Genomic DNA, 15913 nt, shown 5'->3' on the forward strand with positions numbered 1-15913 from the left:
GGCCGGTGCAGTTCCGTCCACATTGCACCAGAGACTGAAATTTGTGATCAATGGAAGGTTGGTATGTATTCATGCTGAAGAGGATATTATTGCTTCTGTTTCTACTACTGCTCCGTATATTGAAGTCGATGAGCAAGCCGTCGAGTGTTCTTTCAGATCGTTGGAGTTTGTTAACGCTACGTTTGTGGCCGAAGGCAGGAAGATACCAAAGCCTTGATTGTCAAATTATACCAAGATGGGGCTCAAATTGACTCTTGGAAGAGGAGCAAAAGTTGGAAAGGGGTTAGGTTGACAGTTGCAAAGACCGGTGAATCCAATATGCCCTATTACTAAAAAAGATCAATTTGGTTTGGGGTATCAGCCAACTCTGAGGGATAAGCTGAGGGGAATTAAGAAGGGTCAGGAAATGAGAAAGGCCAGATTGGCTAGTGAAGACCTTAGCTGGGAACCCATGATCTTCCCGCCGTTGAGCAACATTTTCATATCCGAGGGGCATATGTTTCAAGGGAATTCAAGGAACACTGAGGTGATGGTTGAGAATGCCTTGGGAGATTTAGTCATTAATGTTATAACTGATGGTGAGTTTGAGGAAATGAGAGCTATGGGTATTTATCCTGCACTGCCGGGCTTCGTGTTGAACAATTGGACCATGGAAGAACTGCCTGTAGTTTACAAATCTTTTACAGAGTAATACACTGGAACTTTCTCCCTGTTGTTCATACCCTAGGGCAATAGGTGATTTTATGTAAAGGGTTAAGTTGTTTGTTTTTTCTTTCAATAAAAGATGCATTCTGTTAGTTCAAAATGGCAAACATTCTCCCATTCATTTCATTCATTCATTCTTTGTTGTATATATGTATGTATTTATTTCTTTCTATTTATTTATATGGGAAAATATCCTCCCATATGTATATATGTGTATATATCTTCTTTTTCATTATCTTTTCAGGAGCTCAGATATCAATAATATGAATGCTAATAACCCTGACCCGGAGATTGATTTCGAGAAGCCTATATGTCAATGGGAGATAGAAGATTGTGATGATGATGAAGGATGTGAACTACCTTCTGAATTGCTGAAAATGGTGGAAAGTGAAGATAAGCAGATTCTGCCTCGTAAAGAGTCTACTGAGATTTTGAATTTGGGGACGGATGAGGATAAGAGAGAAGTAAAGATTGGTACAATTCTGTCAGTTGGAGGACGACATGTGTTGATAGAATTGCTTCAAGAATACAAGGATGTGTTTGCTTGGTCATACGAAGATATGCCAGGTTTAGAAACAAAATTGGTTGTTCACAAACTGCCAATAAAGCCTGAGTGTAAGCCGGTACAATAAAAACTGAGAAGAATGAGACCTGAGATGATGCTCAAGATTAAAAAAGAAGTGAAGAAACAATTTGATGATGGGTTTCTTAAAGTGGCTAAATATCCTGAGTGGGTGGCGAATATTGTCCCAGTACCGAAAAAGGATGGGAAAGTTCGAATGTGTGTCGACTACAGGGATCTCAACCGAGCTAGTCCAAAAGATAAGTTTCATTTGCCACATATAGACACACTAGTGGATAATACTGTTGGAAATTCTTTGTTCTCTTTTATGGATGGTTTCTCTGGCTACAATCAAATTAAGATGAACCCTGAAGATATGGAAAAACAAGGTTCGTTACCATGTGGGGAACGTTTTGTTATAAAGTAATGCCGTTTGGATCAAAGGGCCATGGTGAAATTATTTCACGATGTGATGCATAAAGAAATAGAAGTTTATGTCGATGATATGATTGTCAAAGCTAAGACAGAGGAAGAACATATTGGGAATTTGAGAAAACTCTTTAATAGACTAAGAAGATGCCAGTTAAAACTCGACCCAAATAAATGTACTTTTGGGGTGACATCTGGGAAGCTGTTGGGATTCGTAGTAAGCTAAAAAGGAATTGAAATAGACCCAGATAAAGTAAAAGCTATTCAAGACTTTCCAGCCCCACGAACACAAAAAGAAGTCAGAGGATTTTTGGGGAGATTGAATTATATAGCTCGGTTTATTTCACAGCTGACGGAAAAGTGTGATCCCATATTCCACCTTCTTCCCAAGAATAACTCAGGGGAATGGAGTGAAGACTGTCAAAGAGCTTTTGAAGCAGTAAAGAGATATTTGTCGAGCACTCTAATCTTAGCACCACACATCTCAGGCAAACCATTGATTTTGTATTTGTCGGTTTATGAAAATTCAATGGGGTGTGTGCTGGGGTAACGTGACCAAACTGAGAAGAAAGAAAGGGTTATCTATTATCTCAGCAAGAAGTTCACTGAATGTGAGACAAGATACTCACCTGTTGAAAAGTTGTGTTGTGCTTTAGTATGGGCTACCCGAAGGCTTAGGCAATATATGTTGTATCATACTACTTGGCTTATATCGAAGCTTGATCCCTTGAAATATTTAATGGGTGTGCCTGCATTATCTGGAAGATTAGCTCGTTGGCAGATCTTATTGTCCGAATTTGATATCCAATATGTAAACCAGACGACAATTAAAGGAAGTGCTATAGCGGAATTCATTACAAGTAGGGCTTCAAAAGAATATGAGCCGTTGAGCTTTGATTTCCCAGATGAGGATTTAATGGCTATTTCGGTGGAAGAAGCAGTTACGTCCACTAGTAAATATTGAAAGTTGAACTTTGATGGTGCTTCAAATGCAATGGGACATGGAATCGGGGCAATTTTGGTCTCACCAGAGGGAGAGCATTATCCTTTCACCAGTCGGCTTAATTTTGATTGTACAAACAATATGGTCGAGTATGAAGCTTGTGTTCTGGGTCTTAGAGCTGCCGTTGAACGCAAAGTAAAAATGCTCAAGGTGTATGGAGATTCAGCTTTGGTAATCTACCAACTCATAGGAGAATGGGAGACAAAAGATCCCAAGCTTGTAGAATACCGTAAGTTGGTTATAGAACTTGTTGAAGAATTTGAAGAAGTAACTTTCAATTATCTCCTCAGAGAAGAGAATCAAATGGCAGATGCCTTAGCCACACTGGCAGCAGCATTTAAGATGAACGAGCATTCAAATATGATGCCCATTGAAATGAAAGCTTATGAGTATCCATCCCATTGTTTTAATATTGAAGAGGAAGAAGATGGAAACCCCTGGTATTATGATATCTTGCACTATATAAGGTATCAGAGTTATCCAGAACAAGCCACTGAGAATGATAAGAGAACCATTAGAAGAATGGCATCAGGGTATGTGCTTGATGGTGAGACTCTATATAAGAAAAGTCTGGATCAGGTCTTGTTAAGATGTGTGGACACGAAAGAAGCCAAATTGATTCTTGAAGAAGTGCATGAGGGAATATGTGGTACCCATGCTAATGGGCATGCTATGGCTAAGCAGATTATGAGATTTGGGTATTATTGGTCAACTATGGAAATAGACTGTATCAATTATGCCCGAAAATATCACAAATGTCAGATTTATGGAGATAAGATACATACTCCTCCTCACCCGTTGTATGTAATGACAGCTCCGTGGCCATTCTCAATGTGGGGCATGGATGTTATTGGACAAATTTTGCCCAAAGCTTCAAATGGTCATCGCTTCATTATGGTAGCCATAGATTATTTCACCAAGTGGGTAAAAGCGGCTTCTTATGCAAATGTTACCCAGTCTATAATATGCAAATTCTTAAAAAAGGAGATTATTTGTAGATATGGTTTACTAAAGAGGATTATCTCCGATAATGCGTTGAATTTAAACAATAAGATGATGGACTCGGTCTGTAAGCAGTTCAAAATAAAACATCATAATTCCACCACTTATCGTTCAAAGATGAATGGGGCAGTAGAGGCGGCTAATAAGAACATCAAAAGGCTCATAGAGAAGATGATTGAGACCTATAAGGATTGGCATGAGAAGTTGCCCTTTGCTCTGTTTGCTTATCGAACTTCAGTACGGACTTCAACTGGGGCAACTCCATTTTCTCTGGTATATGAGATGGAGGCTGTTTTACCTATTGAGGTAGAAATTCCCTCACTTCGGATTTTGTCAGAGGTGAAACTAAATGAGGTAGAATGGGTACAGGCTAGGTATGACCAATTGAATCTGATTGAAGAAAAGAGATTGAAAGCTATTTGTCATGGTCAGATGTACCAAAAACGTATGATACGGGCACATGGTAAGAAAGATCATCTTCGAGAATTTCATGAAGGAGATTTGGTGCTTAAAAGGATTTTGCCTGTTCAGAAGGATTTCCGAGGAAAATGGATGCCCAACTGGGAAGGACCGTATGTTGTCAAGAAAGCCTTTTCTGGGGGAGCTCTAGTCTTAACCGAAATGGACGGATCGAAATTACCCTATCCAGTGAATTCTGATGCTGTTAAGAGATATTTCGCCTGAAAAGAAATGAAAAAAGAAAAAGAAAAAAAAGGGAGAAATGAAAAAATAAAAAAATAAAAAAAAGAAGAAATGAAAAAATGAAAAAATATAAGAAAAGAAAAAATGATGAAAATGAAAAGAAAAAAAAATGAAAAAAAGAAGAAAAGAAAAAAATGATGAAAAGAAAAAGAAAAAATGGAATAAAAGGGGGGTTCAAGATGAAAATCTGTAAAGGGCGTCTTGAAACCAAAGGAGGTCTCAAGTTGAAAACCCGCAAAGGGTGACTTGAGTTGAGTTTGAAATTCAGAATTCGTGCATGGTGGAAGGTTCTGAATTGATTTTGGAAATGGAAAGAGCTCCTGATATGGGCAGTAACAATGATAGTTGGTAATCAAGATTGAGACTAAAGATTAATGATTCTCGATTGAAACAACCAAGAGAGAAATTGAATGCACATGAGATTCCATACTGGTTTAGGGCATCCAATGATGGAGATTTGGGAGTTTAGAAGTAGCTTTATACTCTTAAGCATCACAATTTTAGAGATCCTTTCGACAGAAGCTACATTCGAGACATTCTAATGGCGTGCCAGTTCAAAAGCATTTGCATTATTGATATTTGAAGACGCCAACTCTTTTGTTCTTTTACTATTTCTAGCTAAAAGTTTGCCATGAAAATACCTAAAAATTCTTTGCATTATATAAATAAATAGATGTTTTTTCTTGTTAATTTCCCTTGTGCAAGCATCTTATTTTGAAAAGTTGAAACATATAGCTTAACTTGAAGTGCATGAGATCATTTTATTTTATTGTGCAAAAGGTTTTGGAAAATGCAGGTATTCTGAAGTTGACAATGGTTTAAACATGTAAGCTTGTGTGGCTACGGGAAGCTAAAACCTTAGAATTCATAGAAAATCTCAGCCATGATAAGAAGACCCAAAGAGATTGTCATTGATCAAGAAGTTGGTCATGGGCACTGGCGGGTTTCAAGAAAGGAAAGAGTCAAGGTTCTGTTAAGCCGAGAGATACGGAATTGAGATTGTTAACTGGGGTGAATTGGTCAAATGTTCTGTACCCAAGATGAAACCGAGTTCCATCGAGATTAAAAGGAGATAGAGTTCCTTCGAAGAAGAAAACACATTGAATTGCATAATTGCATACATTTTAGGCATGTTTAGGATCATGACATTCATAATTGCATGACGACTTAAGCAGTTACAGGTTTCCCAGGGATAGTTGAAGATTGAAGATATTGAAGCATTGAGATGAACATAACTGGGTTGGAGATTTTGGAAAAAATGATGTTTAGACGAAAACTAAGCCAAAGTAGATTCATGTATCCAATTGCTTCCAGACAAGTTTTTGCGATGGAGATGGATTTTCAGAAATTTTATCAAATTCTAAATTTTTGAGTATAATATTTTCAAACATACATTAATGATTGGTAATGTTTGATTTTCAGGTTGGACCTTCGAAACAGGTCAATCTTAAGCCTTCACGGAAGAGTAGTGAAGCAAACCATCTGTAAGCCTTCACGGAAGATTAGTGAAGAAAACTCATTTTATGAAGATCGAGTCCTATACTCTCTGAAAGAATAGGGAGCGGACACATTTTATGAAGATCGAGTCCTATACTCTCTGAAGGAATAGGGAACGGACCTGTTTATTGAAGATTTTCTGAGTTCTATACTCTCTGAAGGAATAGAGAGCGGACCCGTTTTATTGAAGATTGTTCAAGTCTTATACTCTCTGAACGAATAGAGAGTAGACACATTTTATGAAGATTGTTCGAGTCTTATACTTCCTGAAGGAATAGGGAGCAGGCTCGTCATTTGAAGATTTTTCAAGTCTAATTTATCCTGACGTAACAGTGAGTGGTTTAATCTTTTGAAGTTCTCATGACCGGACAAATTCGATCATCTTTTGATCTTTGCTCTATTCTCGTTACACAACAATGAGCAAAGAGGGGCAGTTGTAGATGCTCGTTTCTGTCTGGGGTTATGTCGGAGCAGACCCGAAGCAATGGTAGGCCTAAAGAAGAAACCAACCAATTGGAGGCCCAATTCAAGCCCAATGAAGCAACAATATCATCATCCAAGTCTCCAGTCCACATGAGGATGCCTGGAACAAACAAAAAAAAAGAGTTGCTTTTCAGCCACGTATGATAACTGGTAAGTTATCAGAAGTTACAAAAATATGGGGTCCATGATAATGAGTAAAAAGAAACTGTAAATGGGGTTTGTTTTAATTTGAATTAACCACCAGAAGGTGGGGGGTCGGTTTTTAAAGATTTAACAGAGGAACAGAGGAAAAAAAGAGGGGGGACCATCTTGTAATCAGAAAAAAAAACAATTCCTTCTTCATATTACATCCATTTTTTAGCAAATACAAAAGGCAAATTTCAGAAGCATTGAATGATCATTCGGAAACCATTTGCGTTTTTGGTTGTAAATGAAATAGCAATTAAAAGAGAGAGGTGAGTGATTTATTACCTGAGAGTTAGCGGAACTTTCTATAGTAGTAAAGAGATCCCATCACCATAAAATCAGATCGGGAAAGGGGACTTGGCCCTCAATTTTTCGAGAAGCAATACACAAAGAAGAAGGATTTGAAGCACACAGAGAGGGAGACTTACGGGTGTTTGCATAGCATAGGGCTTTGAATAGTAAGTGTATATTTGCATGTGGATAACTCTGTGATTGAACTAATCATTGCTCTCGGCTTTGAGCAGACGAATCTCACCTACGAATAGAAATAACAAAGCATAAAAAGATGAGAACGGATCTAAAAACCATATCATAGTACTGTAACTTCATTGCTTCATAGTCATACCTCGGTTCTTCGGGGCTGATTAGTAAGACCGTATAGGGTTCCATTCGTATATTGATGAGCATGATACCTGCAAGAGACATGGCAGCGTTTTGGATAGCTGGTTCACGAGGGTTTATTGCTGAAAGAGTCACACTTATTTTTGGTTTAGTGCATTCTAGTCCTTAATTCGTATTTCCTACACCCTTTAATTTTACCTTTATATTTTATGCGCATTATAACGTAGTCCATAAATTAGTGTTTGTATGTTTATAATTTGATCTCTTTATTTTACGCATATTTAATTTCAGTCCTAGATGTTTTGTTATTTAATTTTCGTTGGTTTTAGACATTTGAACTCTATTTTTTATGTTACTTTTTAGTCCTTAAATATTTAGGATTAGTATTTTAGGAAAATTGCATAGAGACCACTTAGTTTGGGTTATTTAGGTATAGATACCTTATTTATGCGTGTTGTTTTATTTAAGTCCATGGTTTAATTTTCGATTTGTATGTTTAATTTTATGTGTATTTAAATTTGGTCATTTTTTTATATGTACATATATATTTTAATTTATAGTTTAGCATATCTTGTTTTTAATTTTTTATATTTAGGCCACATATGTATATTATATGTAAACATGCATGGTTTATTTTTAAAAACTAAATGTATGTAATTTTTTTTGTATGTCACATTGTATGTTATTTTTTTTAATTTAGTTTAATTAATTTTTGGCATGACATCCTTTTTGAACAATTTGTATGATACCCTCATGTGCATAACTCGACCTATTACATAATCGGACTAAGGGTAATACCCTTTTAATTTAAAATTGTTTTAAGTGGGCAGTCATAACTGATTTGAGGTCTGCTTTTAATGATTTTAAATTAAAAGTGTATCCCGAAAGTGAAACCAAAAAATTGATTCGTCACCTAAAATTTGGAAACGAAAGAAAAGGAAATGTTCGTTTATTTAAATTTATCGAGAAAAGGTTGTTATAGCTTTTAAGATCTGCGATATTTATAAATAATCGAACACTCTTTATCTTTCTAAAACGACTCGGTAATGTTAATTTAATTTATTTGAGTGCTTTTGAACGTTTTTAAATTTACATCTTTGTTTTATGGGATCAAAAATCAAATTAAGTTCGAATTTGTAAAGTTCAATGCAAAGACATTAATTAATCGAATAGGTATCATTTTAGGGCGTTGTGGGGATGCTAATCCTTCCCCGCACGTAACCGACTCCCGAACTTGGATTTTGGTAACGCAGACCTTAATTTGTTGTTTTAATTAAAATTAATTTCTATTTAAAATAGCAAGCATTTTTGGGTGCCCAATCACACCCTAATCAAATATTGGTGGCGACTCTTCGAACCGTATTTTTCGATCGTAAAGGATCAAATTTTTTTCGAAACGAGAGGTCTTTTAAGTCGCATTTGTTTTTAAATTAAAAAGAGAGAATTAAGAATTAATGGGGTTTTCAAAATCTCATCTCTTTTCACATTTTAAGAAAAAAAAATCGTTTCGACAAGCTTTCTCTTTTTACTTTTCAAGTTCTTTTCATTTTTCTTTTATTTTCAAGTTTTATTTTTAAAATGCTAAGTATGCTTTTTGTCATGCTTAGCTAAATTTTTTCATAAGCTGAGAGCTGACGTGATGACTCAATTCCAACGGGAGAATTGAAACAGACCCTTAATATCTTCGGAATATCTCTCTCAATCTCTGCGCTTATTTTTAAAAATCAAAACAGTTTTCAAAATCAAAGATCGACTTTGGTCAAGAGGTTGTTGCGATTAAATGTGTGGGAGGAAGATTCGGCTTATAGAAAGCAAATTCGACTTCCTGGGAACACACTTGGTGAGATGGCTTCGCCAAGAGGGAATTGAGATTGTAATTGACGTTTATTGAAGCAACAATCCAAGTCGGTCACCACGAACTTAAACGGTAATTGATCTACGACAATTGATGTCTATAGAATCAATTCCCGAAGCCGGAATCAAAGGTTACCTTGGGTATTCGGTATACAAGATAGAGTCACGGGGATAGCCCTTGTAGACAAAGTAACCGACGTGAATCCCGAAGAGAAAATCTTATTCGATGATCTAAAGGAAATTGAGTCAATGCGAAGCTTGAGGCTATTTTTATCGTATTTATTCACAAACTTTATTCTCTCATTTTTTATTTAAATTACTTTTATTTATTTTAATCGCTTTTACTATTTAAATCTTATACTATAAACCCCTTTTACTATTCATGCCTGGCTAGAACCATTTAAACATAAATTTGTGATTTTCTAAGTCCCTGAGGATTCAACCCTTATTTCTCTATACTCCGCATTTCCTTATTGATTAATTGAGAAAAAAGAATTATTTTGACATCGAAAACGATACTTGTCATCAGTGCTCAACTCAATTTTTCCACAACATTCTTTACTTTTTGCCATATCATTCTTTACTATTTGTCACAATATTTTACCTCATACTTCAATACTTTACCACAACATTATTACTCAATTGTTCATACCATTAATACTTCTTTGTTTATAGTTTAAGCGCATTAACTTTACTCAAAGTCCCTCAAATCCTTGTAGAGATGATACTCACTCACTACTATATTACTTGTTCGATTGTGTATACTTGGACAATTTACGTGCTATAGCATAGTACATCCACACATTCAAAAGCTTAGTATCAATACTAGCATAACATTTTATATTCCAGTAGCTAATTTTGATATCGATACTCATGGGAGTATTGATACTAAAGATAGAGTATCGATATTCTTAATAAGAATATCAATAATATGATTAATTTTCAAAACATTGAAGACAAAATTTGGTATCGATACTCGGGGTAGTATCGATACCCCAGAATAGGAGTATCGATACTCTAACTAGGAGTATCGATACTACCTAGTCCACTCAGAATCCAATAGCCATTTTTGGTATTGATATTGTTGGTGGGTATCGATACTTAAGGGTCAGTATCGATACTAAATGGTTAAATATCGATACTGAAGGGTTCAACGGTACCTTTCTCCTAGATTGGGTAAGAAACCCAATTTAATTTCAAGTGTTCGGGAAGGGAATCAAGAGTCATTGAGACTTCTCTAATAAGACTACAAGTGAGAACAACTAATAATCATCATTATATTGAGAACGATGTAAATTAAAGCGAAAAAAAACTAGCACTTGTGTGACATTTGGGAAACGATAAATATACCCGAATTACTTTAGATGCATGACGATTGTCTTGTGTGGTTAAACATTCGAATGTGTCAACTTAGTGCTTATGCACTTTAAGCGCTAGTTGGATGTAGACTTCGATGCTATGTGACCCCAGAGGCGTTTCAAGTACTTTGAGGAGTAAACTAGCATGACGTAGGCTCTAATGCTTTGTGACCCCGGAGGTGTCCTAGGTACTGGGCAATGATGGCCTTTCTAGATGAAGATTTTGAAGTTGTGTGACCCGTGTCTTGTCTAGGGTACCTTAGGTAGGATAGAGAGGTGTGAGTCCCGAGATGTTGTGTGACCCTTCGACTACACCATGATGCCTACCTTTGTTTGTGTGTTGATGTGATAGCATGTTCATGCCTATACTTATTTGCATGCCCGTGTGATGAATGCATACATTAACTTGTTAGCTCAGCGTTCAGAGTCTGTTTCCGCCTGTAGGTTTTTAGGAGGATTGATCAAGGAGCTATCTCCAGTTCGTGAATTCCAGCTTGGATCGTTTGAACATAGTACATCTTGAATACATATTAGTTGGCATTTACTTCAAAGAGACCTTTTTTTTTGTATTTGAGTCGTAAACTCTATTTATCAAACTATGTATTTTGATTTTACCAAAGGAGCTCCTATTTTGTAAACACCTTATTTGAATGTTGAACTCCAACTTATCTTATGGATTTTTTATTTTAAATTTGTGTCGAGTATTGTTTTAAAAGGAAAAATTAAGGTTAACCACTTGAGTGATATCGTGTAATGTCCCAATACCTCGATCTTTGGATCAGACATGATTAAGGCGTTACATGGATTTTGGTTCATGCACGTTGTGTTTGTAACTTTCTAATCCTAGGTTAGGCTATGAAGCACTTTTAGGATGTATTAATTATCTGATAAAGGATTAGGTAGCCTTAAGATTGTTGCGTCGTTTGGGATAGATGATGGTGGGGGAGTCAACATGATGTGTGCCATTATTTTATTGATTGTTTATTAGTTTTGAGCTCGTTATAGGAGTTCCAAAAGTTGGTTTGTATTCGCTCCGGGATGTTAATAACGTGAAGTAGCCAGGAGCATTGAGAGGGCCGTTGCTGTCCGCAACAACAGACATGATCGTTGAAGAATAGTGTTTGTGTCCTAACCTATTGGTATGGGTGGTACACCATGGAGTTTCGCATTCATTGGTTATCGTTAGAATGTATGGAAGTTGTAATTCGTTTTGAACTTTATTGACATTGATACGAGTATTTTTTTCTCCATTTAAAATTAGGAAGATTTTTTATCAAGGCCTATATCTTTTATCTTATTTTATACGTGGGCACTCTCGATACCATACAAAATACACCCTCTTCAGGAAAAAAAATTAAACAGAACTTAAAAGATATTTACAATTCATACCAATAAAAGGCGACCCTACGCATATTAGAAGGAGCGGTCGGCAATGATTTGTGTAAAGTAGCAATGATGGTTGGCTGGTACTTCAAGCAATCCAATGCACTGGTTGACTTTTTTTCCTTTTCAAATTGCAATGTTTGGTATGTTCCTAAGTGGATTTTCCTTTTTACTTTTTTTCTCTTTTTAATTAATTATTTGTTTTAAATCTTTCTCTTTCCCTCCGACATGATTAGATATAGTATTTATCAGAAAATATTTTTTTTTATTTAAATCTCTAAAACACCTTTGATGGTATTGGATATCGTATAAACATATCAATAAGTGTTATATTATGATAGATATATTATATTTTTAAGAAGAAGAAAAAATAGTTCGAACCTTACAAATTATATTATCAAAAAGTGATAATTAATAACTCCGAACAAAAAATTTAAAAGGTTTTGAGATACTTATCCGGTTGATATGAGTACCAAAAGTAATATACTTATACGGTTTTTTTATCATAATTTGATTAATAAAAAATAATTTTAAATCAAAGAGAAATAAAATTATTTGTTTGACTAGCCATTTAGGTCTGATTGGTGCATCTTTTGAAAACTGACATTTTAGAGTGTTGTAGAAATGAACTTTTAAAAGTGGTGTATAAAAGTATAGTTTAAAATTTAACTGTTTAAGATTGCTGTTAAAAATTAAGTTTGAAAAGATAAAATGTTCATCATAAACATTATGTTATAAAATAAAAATATAGCATTTAAATTATATTTACGCTTATATATGAATCATATCAATTTAAATCATAATAAATTCAAAAAATTATTATTGTATATATGAATTAGATGTAGATGCTCGTTTCTGTCCGCGGCCAAGTCGGAGCAGACCCGAAGCAATGAGAGCCCAGATGAGCCCAAACCAGATGAAGGTCCAGCTCAAGACCAATTGACAACAGTTTGATGCAGAAAAAGAAAGAGATTGAGGTTGGTTTTTAGCAGTTGAAATAATTAGATAGTGGGGAATTAAAAAACTGTAAATAGTCAGTTTTGAGGGGATATCAACGACTGAAAATGGGGAAGGATCAAAAAACACAGAGAGGACATAACAGGGGGAATTGGAGCCGAGAGAAATATTTTTTTTTAAAGAAAGGCACGAAAGATTGTTTGGATTTTTGGTTGTTTTGTCTTACAGACAGAACAACAAATAAAAATAGTGAGTGTAAACAACATTCTTTTCCCTTGTATTCAAAGATCAAACGGTTGTACAAAAAGAATTTGAAAATCAAAGGAAATAGAGAAGTTCCCTCATTTCGTTGAACCAAGACAACACACGGAATCAACAAGGGTATTTATTTTATTTTCATTTTCCATTGTTTTCATAATGTTCTTGTGTGTGTATGTGTTTCGAATTGAACCCAATTCAAAAGCGTAAAGGAATAGCAGTATGTTTACCTTAGAAATTGGGGCCATTTCCAGTGCCATGGTTACATCCTTAGGGCAGAAGCTTGTTAACTTAGCATCTTTGAGGCAATTTAGGAGATTTCGTTTGAAGGAATGATCTAAAAAATATGTATTATGAAAATGTTAGAAACGAAATTTGTTCATTGAAATGAAAGCTATAATGAAATTTTTACCTTACTTCTTCGTCGATATACTTCCTTCCGTTGTTGGGGCTTTGAGCGATGGAGGGTTGTGATGGCCGTTTTGCTTCGGTTAGGGTTTCGTTTAGGATGTCATAGAACATAGGTGGTCGGTTTAGGATACTATGTCGGTGAGTGGTGGCCAAACGTCGATCATGGGTTTTTTGTTTTGGAGAGAGTTGAGCAGTGGATGGCAGCCATGGAGGTTCTGTTTTAGGTGATATGCAATCGTAGGGAAGGAGAAGAGATGAGTTTGAGAGGGAGTGTAGTGAAAACAAATAAGAGGTTCTAGGTTTTGTTTCTTGGGTTCTAGTCGAAGACATAGGAGGGAGGAGAGGCTTGAATAGCGGCGATGGATGTTTGGGCGAGGCAACACCGTGCGTGGAAGAGTGAAGAGGGAAGTGTGAAACGGCTGGGTGTGTTTTGTGTGAAGTCAGATTAGTCTAGGTTTAGTTATTTAGCTAGGTTATATATTATAGATTTAGGGTTAATTAACTTTTAGCCACCGAATCCTTAGGGTGAAAATGTCGTTTAATTCCTCTAGTTTTTGTGTTTATTTTTATTTTGGTCCCCAAACTGAATGTTTTCCTGTTTCCAATTTTGTCTCTTTATTTTACCCGCGTTTAATTTTAGTCTTAAGTGTTGTTGTATTTAATCTTTGCCGTTTCAGACATTGAACTGTTAAATTTCTTTATGTTTCGTTTTTGTCCCTATGTCGTAGTTTTTATGTTTTTAATTCTGTTCCTATAGCTTTCGTGCATTTCATTTCGGTCCCCAGTCTTATGTTTTTTAAATTTTGCTATTTTTGACTTTTGACTTTCATTGTTTAGCATGTTATGATTTTGTTTTTATATTTGAGTCACATTTTGTACATTAGGCATTAATATGCGTAATTTATGATTTTTTAATTAAAAGATATGTACATAATTTTTTGTATATCACATTGTATGCTATTTTTTTAATTTTGTTTAATTAATTTTGGCATGACATACTTTTTGCATAATTCACATGATAGCCTCATTTGCATAACTCGACATATCACATAATTGGATTAAGGGTAATACCCTTTTAATTTAAAATTGTTGAAGTGGGCAGTCATAACTGATTTGAGGTCCGCTTTTAATGATTTTAAAATAAAAGTGTATCCCGAAAGTGAAACTCAAAAAATTGATTCGTTACCTAAAATTTGGGAACGAAAGAAAAGGAAATGTTCGTTTATTTAAATTTATCGAGAAAAGGTTGTTATAACTTTTAAGATCTGGTCTCGACATTTGTAAATAATCGAACATTCTTTGTCTTTCTAAAACGACTCAGTAATTTTAATTTAATTTGAGTGCTTTTGAATGTTTTAAATTTACATTTTTATTTTATGGGATCAAAAATCAAATTGAATTCGAATTTGTAAAAGTTCAATGCAAGGACGTTAATTAATCGATTAGGTACCGATTTAGGGCGTTGTGGGGGTGCTAATCCTTCCCCACACGTAACCGACTCCCGAACTCGGATTTTGGTAACGCAGACCTCAATTTGTTGTTTTAATTAAAATTAATTTTTATTTAAAATGACAAAGCATTTTTGGGTGCCCAATCACACCCTAATCAAAGATTGGTGGCGACTTTTTGAACCATATTTTTTTCGATCATAAAGGAAATCCAAAAATTTTCGAAACAAGAGGTCTTTTAAATCGCATTTATTTTTAAATTAAAAATCAATTGAAAGAGGTAAACTAAAAATTAATGTGGTTTTCAAAATCTCACCATTTTCTCACACCTAAGAAAAAATCGTTTCGACATTAGATCAATTTAAACTATAATAAAAAAATATAAAAATACAAATAAAATATAATTATAATAAAAATATATTTTTATAATAACTCACTATTAATATTTTAATATATAAACCATAAATTTTATTTATTTTAAAGTAATTAAAATATTTATATATAAAAAAACATTTTTGGGTGTTCGTGGTGTAAAAGGGCCATTTCCCTCATATATTCAACATTATCATGTTGAGTCTGAGTCATTTTGAATTGTAACGAATGGTTTTTTAATGGAAAAATTACCTATAAATACTCGATAGTCAGAATAGGGTTAGCAACTGATCAAATCGAGTTTTTGGTCAATTTGACCAAATTCAAAAATATATATCTTTCATCTAAATTTGATGAAACCCAAAAATTATAAATTTTCTTTTCGAATCGATCCGTATAAAAAATATATATATCTTCTATTTGACTCTAATCTGATTTGAATCTTTAGAGTATGAATTTGATCTGACTCGTTATAAAATAAAACTTAATTAAAAATAATAAAATTTTTAAAGACATTATATTATTATTTTTCGGGCCAAATTTTCACCTTCTACTCGAATCTGATCTGATCCGACCTCACTCTCTTAAAAATCCAACCCCACCTGACTCGACCTAAACTCAAATTTTTAAAAAAACTCTAACTCTATCAGAACATGTTAAGTCAAAATATGTCGATTTCGAG

Source organism: Hibiscus syriacus, unplaced genomic scaffold (genome assembly GCF_006381635.1).
Source record: "Hibiscus syriacus cultivar Baekdansim isolate YM2019G1 unplaced genomic scaffold, ASM638163v2 tig00110548_pilon, whole genome shotgun sequence".
Classification (NCBI taxonomy): Eukaryota; Viridiplantae; Streptophyta; class Magnoliopsida; order Malvales; family Malvaceae; genus Hibiscus; species Hibiscus syriacus.